We start from the raw sequence: 13,109 nt of genomic DNA, 5'->3' as shown, positions 1-13,109 counted from the left end.
AGTCTATAATTAATTTTGAGACAGTATCTAATGACTTCTAACAATGAATTATATGAAAATCAGTACATTTTACTTTCCTTTTGCCTTCCTCTTCTCTAGCTCCTTAATTTGGATTACTTTGTTATTTAGGCCATCAAGTTTGAAGGCCATCCCTTCAGTCACAATTTTTTCAGTTTTTAGCATAATCTTTTCACATTTGTGCTTCCATTTTACTGTAGTTAAAACCATCTCTTGATTTGATCAGATTTTATTTTTAAGATTAATTATTGAGCCAGTTTTCTGTTTCCTCAGTATTTTCTAGATATCACTCCATTTTTTTTCTGGTGCTGAATATTATTGCAAAAAATTTGCAAGCCAACTTGATTTTTCTCCTTTGTATCAGACTTTCAGCTGCCTCAATATTCATGTAACTTTTATTTATCATGAAAATTCCATAAATCCAACAAGATAGGGCCTAGTGTTGATCATCCAGTAACAATTTTGTTATGATACATACATTCTTTCTATATGTCTATTCAAGATGTTTTTTTCTTTCATGAAAAATGTTTTTTCTCTCATATCTTTGTTTTCTGTTCCATTTTCTTCTATTTTTAAATTTAAGAGCACCAAATATGTATACATTGAATGTCTTATCTTTAGTCATTCAATATCTGTTTTTGCCTTTGTATATTTAAATAATTGGTTAGTTTCCACTTTATTTTTGTGTGAGTACCTCTAGCTTATTCACTATCTCTGTTTTTAGTAATATTTATTGTATTGCTTTTATGTTCACATATGACTTTTGTTCTAAATATTTTTATCTTCCATTTTTTGAGCACTGATAAACTTATTTTACATCTTCTATTACTATATAAACTCTTTTTGGCTCATAGTTTTTTTGTGTGTGATTTGTTAATGGAAATGGCATACACTAATTTTATTGAGAATCTGAAGAACTCTTTATATAAACTATGCCTCTGTTTTCTTGTGTTTTGCTTTTCTTCCTCTGCCTTCTGCTTGCATGTTTTTTCTCCTTTCATTTTTCAGTTTCTCTTTTTTGTTTCCATGCTGGCACTTTATGGAGCTGGAAATTTGCAGAAAAGTAAAGTGAAGAAAGAAAAGTAGCAAAGAAACAAGGTGAAAGGTCTGTAGCTTTGAGATTTGTTTTTTTGAGCACTCTTTTAAGGTCCACCTTTACTTAGTTCTCAGCATCCATGAGATTGGCACAGCTGACATAGTGACATTTATAGTGACGTTCTCCTTTCTGCCAACCTGTCTTTTTCCCATAGTCTTTTTGAGTTTGATCTGATTAATATTACAGACCATTTGATTAAGATGCTATGCTACCTCCTAATGTAAATGACTATATATATATATATATATATATACTTTAGTATACAGTTTATATACTTTAGTATATACTTTATTTATATATATATATATAAAGTAAAAAGTGAAGAAAGATAGAAGTTATATAGCTAACTAATTACCATTTGGGGGATCCCTGGGTGGCGCAGCGGTTTAGCGCCTGCCTTTGGCCCAGGGCGCTATCCTGGAGACCCTGGATTGAATCCCACATCGGGCTCCCAGTGCATGGAGCCTGCTTCTCCCTCTGCCTGTGTCTCTGCCTCTCTCTCTCTCTCTGTGTGACTATCATAAGTAAATAAAAATTTTTAAAAAATTACCATTTGGTAACAATGTGTTGTAGTTGAGGCTATGGACCTCTGGATTCAAAAATGTTGGAGTTTGTTGGGATGCCTGGGTGGCTCAGTGGTTGAGCAGCTGGCTGCCTTTGGCTTAGGGCATGATCCCGGAGTACTGAGATCGAGTCCCATGTTGGGCTTCCCGCAGGGAGCCTGCTTCTCCCACTGTCTCTGCCTCTCTCTCAGTCTCTCATGAATAAATAAATAAAATCTTAAGAAAAAGTACTGGAGTTTACCCAATTCCAATCACTATCTTTGTCTAACTATACTTAACCATTCTAAGTTTTGGTCTTCTTATCTTCGAACCTATCTCAAGATGGTGTTTGCATTAAATGAGATAATGCCTAGATGGCCCTTACTAAAATGTTGGACACAGAGTATCCAGTAAATGTAATTTTTCATTTTTATTATACAGGTTTTCTCTTAAGTACGAATTCTTATAAATTGGTGAAATCCTTATCTACAAGTTGCTAAAGCAAATATCCACCTTGATCTTACCTGTTTCATCTTTTCTCAGTTATCTTTTTCTATGTCTCACCAAATTTTTTCTGTATCCATCACTTAGATGCATTCTGTTTTGATGGATTGTATCTATCAGGATCCTGGTCAACAAGAGATGAAAGCCTCAAAAGAGATAAAGGAGAATAATGCAATCGCTCTTTACAAAGGTGTGTGGAAGGCAAAATAAGACCAATAGGAAATAGTAAAATGTTGACTTTATCATCCTTATGCCCAAAGGAGAACAAGGACAGAGCAGTTCCTGGAATCTGGGGAGGTACTGCTGTAGGAAAAAGCTACTGCCCAGGAATGCAGCTGTTCTCTAACCACAACCCGGCAGGAGGGGATTAGGGGAATACGTACTCTGACTTCATTCTCATCCTGCTTTCCAGTTATGGTTTTCCAAAGGCCAAACCATAGCAAGTAGCCACAGGACAAGGTTGTCTACTGCTGCAACCTGTAAATGTCAGCCTCTTGGGGCAAAGAGATGTGCAAAGAAGGATGGAGAGTGAATCTGAAGGAACAAAAGCAGAAAACCAAGTAGTCTGTTGCTTCCTTTGAGAATTGATCATATTAGGATAAAAAGTCTAACTGCAGAGCTGTATTTCTATATAACTTAGACTTTAAATTGAACAACCTTTATCTACCTGAATTTTTAGAGTTCCATTTTTTTAATGGCCATTCTACAGTTTTGTGATTTGATGAGCTCAAAACAAATAGAACTTCAAAGATTGTTCTAGATTTTAAAGAGAAGAGAAAAAATTAAATACTACCTTAATAAATCTTGCTCTGTAGTTACTTATAGCTTTATCCCATGGCTCCTTTTATTTTGCTAGCATTAAATAGTTTTACATTTAGGTTTTTAATTATCTCTTATATGTGGGTCATGTAAATCCTTGCTGATTAAGAATGGAATTAATAAAGTACCCAATCTTACTTTTTTGATCATAGACTTGCCCAACAATTCTTGTTTATGGGAATCTAGCTCACAGAAGATTATAGAAAAAATAACCTTAATTCTTCCCCTACCCAGAGTCTACTAATCTGAAGAGATAAGACATGTGAAAAGCATACAGATAAACATCAGCATATTACACGTGGGGATTTAGTTATTCAGGTTAATATGTGTATAGGACTTTATTTTATATTTATTTAGTTTTTTCATGTGAGAGAGACGGAGAGAGCCTGCACCAGTGGGATGAGGAGCAGAGGGAGAGGGACAAGCAGAGTCCCTGCTGAGCATGAAGCCCAGTGCAGGGCTGTATCTCAGGACCCTGATATCTTGACCTGAGCCAAAATCAAGAGTCAGATGTTCAACCAACTGGTGGTCCCCAGATTGTGCAGGCTCCTAGATCTAAATATCTATCTTACTAAGGTTATTAAAGGTTAAGGTAGCAGAATAAAAACCAACAAGGGCCTATGTAAAATTTTTACCACGTAAGACAAAAACAGTAAACTGAAGTTTCAGGCCATATCAATCACCTCCGTTCCTTAAATATACCAAGCAAAAATAGTCTGAATGCATTTGTATAAGCTTTTGCTGGAGTTTTCTTCCCCTGAAAATTCTCATGGCTAGGTACTTTGGTCATTTGAATCTCAGCTTAAATATCATTAACAAACTAAAAAAATAAACCTAAATAAACATTATTTTAAAGCCAATTCAACAGCCTGAAACACTCCCTTCCTTAACCACAACAAAGGATATATATGCCTCCAAGTGGCTTCATTTACCACCCAGAAACTTAGAGAATCTTACTGGGAACTATTTCTGCTTTCCTTAATTTGTAGTATTTTAAATTGGGAACAGTTCAAGTAACTAACAATAGGAGAGTAGCTCAGTAAGTTAAAAAGTTCTTAGAATAGAATATTACACAGTCATTAAGAGTTGTGCACAGAATTTTAGGTAGCGTGCATTAGATTCTTATCTCAGGGGCCCCGGGTGTCTCAGGGGTTGAGTGTCTGCCTTTGGCTCGGGGCCTGATCACGGAGTCCTGGGATCGAGTTCTGCATCGGGCTCCCTGCATGGAGCCTGCTTCTCCCTCTGCCTGTGTCTCTGCCTCTCTCTGTGTCTCTCATGAATAAATTAAAAAAACTTAAAAAAAATCTTATTCAGTGTTAATTGGGGAAAAAAGCAATATACTGAGTGACATTACATATTAAGAATGTATTTTCAAATGAAAAAATCTTTGAAGAGAAATAAATGTTGTAAATGTTAACGATCATATCAAGGTGGTGTGTTTATTAGTGAAATTATTTTAAAAATATTTTCCTCACTTTCTCTTTTCTAGGGGCAGGAGGAAAAGCATGTGCTACTATGCAAATTTGAAAATTAAATACTGTAATAAAAATGTAGAAGAGAAATGGACATGCTTGGACTATGGTGTTAAGTAAGTGTTTCTCAAAATCTTGGTTTGCTCTCAGGAGCCCTTTGTACCTTTTTAATTACCGAGGACCTTAAATAAAATTTAGTACTTTATACTTTTTGATATTCACCATATTAGAAACAAAAACTGAGAAATTTGTATTAATTTATTTAAAATAATAATCATATACCCATTTTTTAACATTAATAGTGTATTTTTATGAAACTAGCATAACTTACCAAAAAAAAGTTAATGAGAAGAGGAGCATTATTTTACATTTTTGCAAGTCTCTTTAAAGTCTGGCTTCAGGGATCCCTGGGTGGCACAGAGGTTTGGTGCCTGCCTTTGGCCCAGGGCGCGATCCTGGAGACCTGGGATCAAATCCCACGTCGGGCTCCCGGTGCATGGAGCCTGCTTCTCCCTCTGCCTGTGTCTCTGCCTCTCTCTCTCTTTCTGTGACTATCATAAAAAAAAAAAAAAAAAGTCTGGCTTCATAGAAAACAGCAAGATTCTCATATCTGCATCTGATTTCAAGCTGTTGCCATTTGTTGTAATGGTTAAAATTAATGGTTAAAGTGAATGAAAAAAAATCTGGCATCATATAGATCTGTACTTGGAAAAGGGAAGGCTTCACAGACTCATCCTTAATTCCCAAAAAAGAAGATATTGTGAGCACGTAGGAATGCTTAGACCTTCTGAAGTAGAGGATGAACTGCAAGTCAGTACATACGTCCTGCATGATGTCCTTATAGTTGTGTGACTTCTGCATGTCATGTGACCCTACCGAACTTATTGCTAATTACCTATGACATGAGCTTTTTTTTTTTTTTAAGATTTTATTTATTTATCCATGAGAGACACAGAGAGAGGCAGAGACACAGGCAGAGGGAGAAGCAGGCTCTATGCAGGGAGCCCCACAGGGGACTCGATCCCGGGACCCCAGGATCACATCCTGGGCTGAAGGCAGGTGCTAAACCACTGAGCCTCCCAGGGGCCTCATAACATGAGGTTCTTCACTCACTATATGGCTAGGGAAATTCGGTGGGGTGTGCTCGTGAAAGTCCTTTGCAGCATCAGAACAAAGACTTGGGATCCCACACATGTCTTTTGCATTTTCCCTGTGTAATCAAATCACATCTTTCATAGTAGTTATGTTTGAAACTCGTGTAGTCATAAATTGTAAAGGAATAATATTTGGCTTATGTACATTACTCTTAAGCAAATGGAAAGTCTGTTTTTTCCAGGGCAATGTCAGATACTTTCTCTCATTACTGTTTCCCATCGGTTCTCTCCACTTCGTCTCCTTTAGCTCATTCTGTTAGATGAGCTCTCCACTTGGATGTTCTTTCTGAGTTCAGGCGGTCTGGGGGGAACCCTGCCAAACTAAGGCATTGCTCACTTGTCTTGTCCTTTTACCCACTGAAAGTATGTTTTAAATGGCTAAAAATAACTACAGGATCCCACACTGCCCATTATTAAGCAGAGAATTGAAAGGATTCTTCTCTAACAGCTTATTTGTGTTTAATCATCCCTCAAATGTAGTAAGAATAATAAGAATGATAGCTTATATTTTATTAATTTTTAGAATTTGTAAAACTCATTTATGAATAGTTCCTATAATAGTCATTGGAAATCTGAAGGGACTTCACGATCTCCTTTTCCAAGGAGGTACTGGGCTTGGTGCCAGCACCCCTTGGTGGGGGGGTGCTCTCCCTGGGTCAGGAGCTCGGCTGGGCCCAGGCTGTCCTGGCCCAGGGCCACCGGGCGTCCTGTTCTGGTGAACAGCCTCGCACACATCACACTGCAAGTCCTGAAGGACCCAAAAGGAGTTTTTGTGGTTTCCTTGTTGTTGTTGTTTTGAACCTAAAACTAGTTTGATTATACGAGATATTCATTCCCTTTCTTCAGGATTTGGAATTTGGAACTGTGTTTTTCTTTCTAAATAATTTAAAGGCCTAGTAACCCGCACGGACTTCATCAGAGAGAGACTTACAAACGTGTTTTCAATTCTCTTCGCCGTGTTGACTCTCAGGCTGCTGAGAAGCCTCTTTGGGGGGAGCTTAGAAGCTGAGATGAGGTTGCTACGTGAGAAACAGAATTCAAATCGATGTATGGTTACTGATTCATGCGCATTTTTTCTTGAGCTATGTCTTCTTTTGGAAGCAGAGATATGGGTGTGGTTCCACAAGAAACAAAACCATGCAGAATATTAGAAATGCTTTATTTTTAAAATTTTTTTTTTTTTTACTTTTACTACAAGAATAAAGATGTAGGCATGTTATTGATGTCTTTCTTCACCTGTCCAGTGACAGAGCATTCTGGAGAATACAGTCCTGTGGTATATTAGTTTAGTGAAATCATTAAAAAAAAAACCCATAGTACCTTGAAATAGAATAATTGGCACAGATATTATCTTGAGATACTGACTAGACTATTAAGGATGAAAATATTGTTAAGGTTAGGATTTATTGCAGTTGGCTTTTAAATATTTCCTGTCTCCCTTCCCATTTCCTTTGCTGTAAATACTTTATACTTTTTTTTTTACTTTATGCTTTTAAAATATTATATTTTACTTAGTAAGTTGTGAAGTAGTAATAAGCATTAATGAATCTATTATTTATGTGTATTTATTACTTGTGTATTAATAAGTATTTAAGTTTTACTTAAATATTTCATGCTTTGTACTATGGAGGGGGCTCAATGTTGCACTGTTGAGATTTAACTCTGCTAGGCTACTGGCAGCTCCTTTAAGCCACTTGAATATTTTCCTCTCTGTCTTCCCTAACCATCCTTCAGCCAGTCTCTGTTGAGCGCTGTCTCTTCTTTGAAGCTCTGTGTAAATTCTTCCATATGTGTAAACCTTTCCAGATTCCTTGTGACTCTCTGTCCTCTTACCTTACCCCATTTGCCTGTTGTTGTGTGCACTGCTATAGTAGAACTCATCCTGGGAGAGTGGGGATTACAGGTATCAGTGCTTGTGTCTCTCACCACCAAACCAGGCAAGCCCTTGGAGGGCAACGAGTATGTCCTATATATATTTGCATCTTCAAAGTAATCTCTCAATAAGAGTCTATTATATCGAAATGCATGTAATTTTTGAAACCAGAACCCTCACTTAAGTAGGGAGATGGATATATTAGGATGTGCAAGGTACACTGGAAACAAGAGTGTGGTGGCTGATGCTCATGCCTCAGGAGCACAGTAACTTCTTGATTCTTTCTTGGAGATGATTTCCATATCTCAAATATTTGAAGTAATTTGGAGAGTTTTTAATAGATTCATTAAAAAGTGAGCAGAATTCAGAATAAATTATTTATTTATTTATTTAAGATTTATTTATTTATTCATGATAGACACAGACTGAGAGAGAAAGGCAGAGACATAGGCAAGGGAGAAGCAGGCTCCTCTCAGGGAGTCTGATGTGGGACTCGATCCCGCATCCCGGGATCAGACCTGAACCAAAGGCAGGTGCCCAACTGCTGAGCCACCCAGGTGTCCCAGAATTCAGAATAAATTTAGTAAATTAAGTGCACTATGGCTCCACTACTGGAGCCAACTGACGGGTCTTGGAGATTGACTATATGATGCAAATTAATGAAGGATCTCTTTTTACAATTTAAATGTGTATAAATTTAATTGTAGTTAAGGTAACAGGAAGAGAAGTTGCTGAAGTTCTAACTGTCTCTTGATTGTTCTTGCTGGGTATTATATTTATGGAAAAAGAGATTTCAGATGTTTCGGGGACAATTCTCCAGATCCTCTCATCCCAAAATCATGGAAGTGGAGATGATGCTGAAAGGGAAGACAAGGCACATTTATGAATCTCACTCATCCAATAATATCTTATGATTGCAATTACTCCAGAGAAAACAAAAGTAAGCCTCCATAAAACAAGAAAATGAAGTCCATGTGTTTTCCCAAATCTCAGGAGACAATATCACTAATATACTTTAAAGAAACATTAAAATAATATACTCTCCAACTAGTGAGTGAAACCTGTGTCATATTTTCTGTGTATGAGGAATAATAACCCAATTTTTGTAGTAAATGATCACAGAGGGCTTTGATTTTCTCATCTTTAGGTGTCAAGGAGGACTCTAGATTTATGTGGGTGCAGTAACTTAAGATCATACTCAAAATCAAGTTTATGAATTACCCGTCACCAACTCTTTTTGTATGGGTGTGTATGTTTTTGTGTTTGGATATTTACATATTTTAACTAAATAGTAATTAGGGCATTATGGTCTAACTATACAGAATGTTTCTGATTTCTAAACAGTATAATAAATGAGCCACTGGATCCTGGTGGTGTTTAGAACATTGGAAAGAGCCCAGATGCCCATCACCTAATAGATGGATAAAGAAGATATGGTATATATTACATAAATATATATATATGTGTGTGTATAAATATATAATATATATAATGGAATATTACTCAGCCATCAAAAGAATGAAGTTTTGCCATTTTCAGTAATGTGGATGGAGCTAGAGTATATTATGCTAAGCAAAATAAGGCAGTCAGAGAAAGACAAATACTTAACTACAGAGAACAACTGAAGGTTACTGGAGGGGAGGTGGGTGGAGGATGGGTTAAATGCGTGATGGGTGTTAAGAGGGGCACTGGTTGTGATGAGCACTGGATATTATATGTAAGTGATGAATTACTAAATTCTACTCCAGAAACTAATGTTATCCTATATGTTAACTAATTAAAATTTAATTAAAAACTTGAAACAGGAAAACAAAGAACATTGAAAAATCTGCTGCATAGTGACACATTTTAATAATTAAGACTTCAATTACTATAGTCAGAGTCTATCTGAACTCATAATAGTATATTTATACAAAATGGGCATCACGCCCTGGGCCAAAGGCAGGCACTAAACCGCTGAGCCACCCAGGCACCCCTGCTAGCCTTTCTTAAGAGCCAGTTTATAAAAACTTCTTGCATATTCTCTGAAAGAGAATTCCACAGCTCTGCAAAACAACTAACTTTATTAAAGGAGCTGAAGGAATAGTTTGCCCCAACACCAGGAAAATTTAAAATACTAAACAAAATACTGATGAACTTGTGAAAAGTGATAAAATATATCACACTAATTTCCTTGCCCTCTACTTCTGTCTCCATTCCAAGGACGCAGTTCCCCAACCTCCGGCTGCCACGTAAGAACTCATAATCTGATGGGCTGAATCACTCCTTATTTTGTTGAAAAACAACCTACAACTCTTCGGCTTTTAATTTTTTTAAAGAAGTATATGGAGCATGACAAGCTCATTTGGTATAAACGGCCTTTGGTGTCATTGAGTGTCTGGACAATTTCTCCTTTGTAGCCTGTCCCTAGTCCTGCCATCTTAAAAGTTTCCCTGAGGGGAAGCCCTGACTCATGGACTCTCATTTTAGCTGCAGAGCATTGTCTATTCCAATACAAACAATCATCCATTTTAGGATTTATTAGGCTTAATAAATAAACAGTGGATTAATGGTTAAGAATGAGAATAAATTTAAACATGTAAACATACGAATTTAAGAAAAGGAATGCACTGCTGATATATGCAACAGCATGGACGAAACCATAGAACCAGACAAAAAAGGCTACATACTCTTTAATTTCATTTATATAACATTTTGGAAAGGCAAGGCAACGGGATGGAAATCAGATCAATGGTGCCAAGGATGAGGATGAGAGAAGATGGACTCAAAATGGAGGAACTTTTGGGGACAAGAAAATATCCTCTGGATTGTGATGATGGTTACACGATTGTATGCATTTGTCAAAACTCAAAGAACCATACACCTAAAAATGTGAATTTTGCTCTATTTAAAGCATGCCTTGGGGCACCTGTTGGCTCAGTCAGTAGAGCATGAGGCTCTTGATTTCAGGTTGTGAGTTCAAGCCCTACATTGGATGTAGAGATCACTTAAAAATTAAAAAAAATCTTTAAAATAAAAGAAAAAGGAAGGCATGTCTTAATAAACATAATATAAAAGAATAAAAAACAGAACGTGGGAATTAGTGGAGCATACTGTGATAGATAATGAAACTTCCTTCTAATTACCTTAAGTTTTCATCTTTATGTAAATTGTAACAGTTAAATCTTATTTTTTAAAGAGTTTTTATTGAAGTATTGCTGACATACAGTGTTATATTAGTTTCAGGTGTGCAACACGTCGATTGAACAATTCTATATATTGCACAATGCTCACCATGGTAAGTGTAGTTAGTGTAAATCACCATATACCATTACTGCAATATTATTGATTATATTCCCTGTACTGTACTTTTCGTCACAGTGACTTATTTATTCTATAACTGAAAGTTTGTACCTCTGAATCTCCTTTATTTATTTCACCTATCCCCCAAATCTCCTCCTCTCTGGCAACTACTGGTTCTTTGTAGTTATGATTCTGTTTCTATTTTGTATGTTTATTCATTTTTTTAAAGATTCCACGTGTAATTGAAATTGTATGTTATTTATTTGTCTTTCTGTTATTTCACTTATCATAATACCCTAGGTCTATCCATGCTATCAAAAATGGCAAGATTTTATTTTTTATGGCTGATTAATATTCCATTGTATGTATATATATATATATATATAAACAGTTAAATTTTTAAGCTCTTGATAAATTATGCTTTTTATTTTTTGAAAGATTTTATTTATTTATTTATTTATTTATTTATTATTTTATTTATTTATTCATGAGAGACACAGACACAGACAGAGTGAGAAGCAGACTCCCTGCTGGGAGCCCGATGGGGGACTTGATCCTGGGTCTCCAGGATTATGCCCCGGGCTGAAGGCAGGCGCTAAACCGCTGAGCCACCCAGACGTCCCAAATTATGCTTTTTAAAAGAAGCACTAATGCTGTTACTTGTTTTTATTTAACCAGAACATATATAATAATATTACCTGTATGCCAGACATTGTCTGTTTTACAAATATCAACCTATTTAATCCTCAAGATGACCAAGGGAGGTAGGCAATGTTATTATTCTCATTATGCAAACAAGGAAACTAAGATGCAGAAAGACATGCAAGTTTTTCATAGTCACCCAGCTGGAAAGTGGTGGACTGGGATTTGGATTCTGTGAGTCTAGCTTCAGAGTCTATGCTCATAACCACTATAATTGTGCAGATTTTATTATTACTATTATTATTATCTTAGCTTTTTTCTTTTTTTTAATCTTCGCTTTTTTTCCAGCTTTATGGAGGTATAATTGATAAATATGTATACGTAAGGTGTAGCAAGTGATGATTTGATGTATATATATGTATGATGATATATATATATATATATAGTGAGATGACTGTGATCAAGTTAATTAACAAAACCTTTATCTTACATAATTACCTTTTTGTGTGTGTGGTAAGAACATTTACAACCTATGCTTTCAGCAAATTTCAAGTGTGCAGTAGTCACCGAGCTGTACATCAGACTTCCAGTCTGTAGACTTTTTTGATACTGCTTATCTAGTTAGTAAAATTTTAATTATAGTTTAATCATCATGAGGTACAATGGGTAGAGTGCTAGGACTTGGAAGCCTATGTTTGAGACTGTTGTTGGCACTGTGTAGCTTCTGAAAGGTCACTAATCTTTCTGAATCCCAGAGTAAAGTGGAGATAATCATCCTGACCATGTATGTATTCAAACAGTATGTAGAGAAGACGGTGCTACACACTCCAGTATTATTTACCAGATCACTTATGACTTTGCCTCATAAGACTTTTCATAACTTCTAAATATAACTGTTGATTGCCTCAGGAGATAAGGCAGTTTTTTGGGATGTAAAATCACAAACTTTTCTCAAAATATGACTTATTCTGAAACATGTTTAGATTAAAATGAAAGTTTATAACTTAAAAAGTTAAGTTTCTTTTTTTTTTCTTTTAAAGATTTATTTATTTATTTATTCATGACAGACACAGAGAGAGGCAGAGACAGAGGCAGAGGGAGAAGCAGGCTCCCTGCGGGGGAGCCCGACGTGGGACCCGATCCTGGGACCCTGGGGTCACGCCCTGGGCCAAAGGCGGCGCTAACCACTGAGCAACCCGGGCTCCCCAGAAGTTAACAGTTTCTATTACAAAAAGATATTTCTAATTATGCCAAGATGTAGATATATTTTTAGTACAAATACTCAGCTAGAGGTAACCTATATTTACAAAGTTTGGATATAAATAGGACTTGTAATTAAATTCATTGGTTCATATAACTGCTTACTTGAAAAAACACCATGCTAACTACATCCCAAAGGGTTCTCCCCCATTGTCATTTGTTAAAGAAAAAAATCAGTGATGGAGTTTAGGGAAATAGACATCCTACAATTTCTTTGAACGTCAACTCCTTGTGAGTTGTAAGGCTGGATCTGGTCATTTCTTGCTGTATGTACGACTTGACACAAGTCACGCAGCTGCCATGAGCCTCAATTTCCTTTCTTCATCTGTAAAACAAGGAAAATAATAGCGCTTATCCCACAGTATTGATTTAAGGGTTAAGTTAATTAACACACGTGCAGTGCTTACACGGTATTTGACAAAGCGTAAGGCTTAATACGTTTAGCCG

This window comes from Vulpes lagopus, chromosome 11 (assembly GCF_018345385.1).
Source record: "Vulpes lagopus strain Blue_001 chromosome 11, ASM1834538v1, whole genome shotgun sequence".
Lineage (NCBI taxonomy): Eukaryota > Metazoa > Chordata > Mammalia > Carnivora > Canidae > Vulpes > Vulpes lagopus.
The sequence above is the reverse complement of the archived record's forward strand: the minus strand, read 5'-3'. Positions refer to the sequence as shown.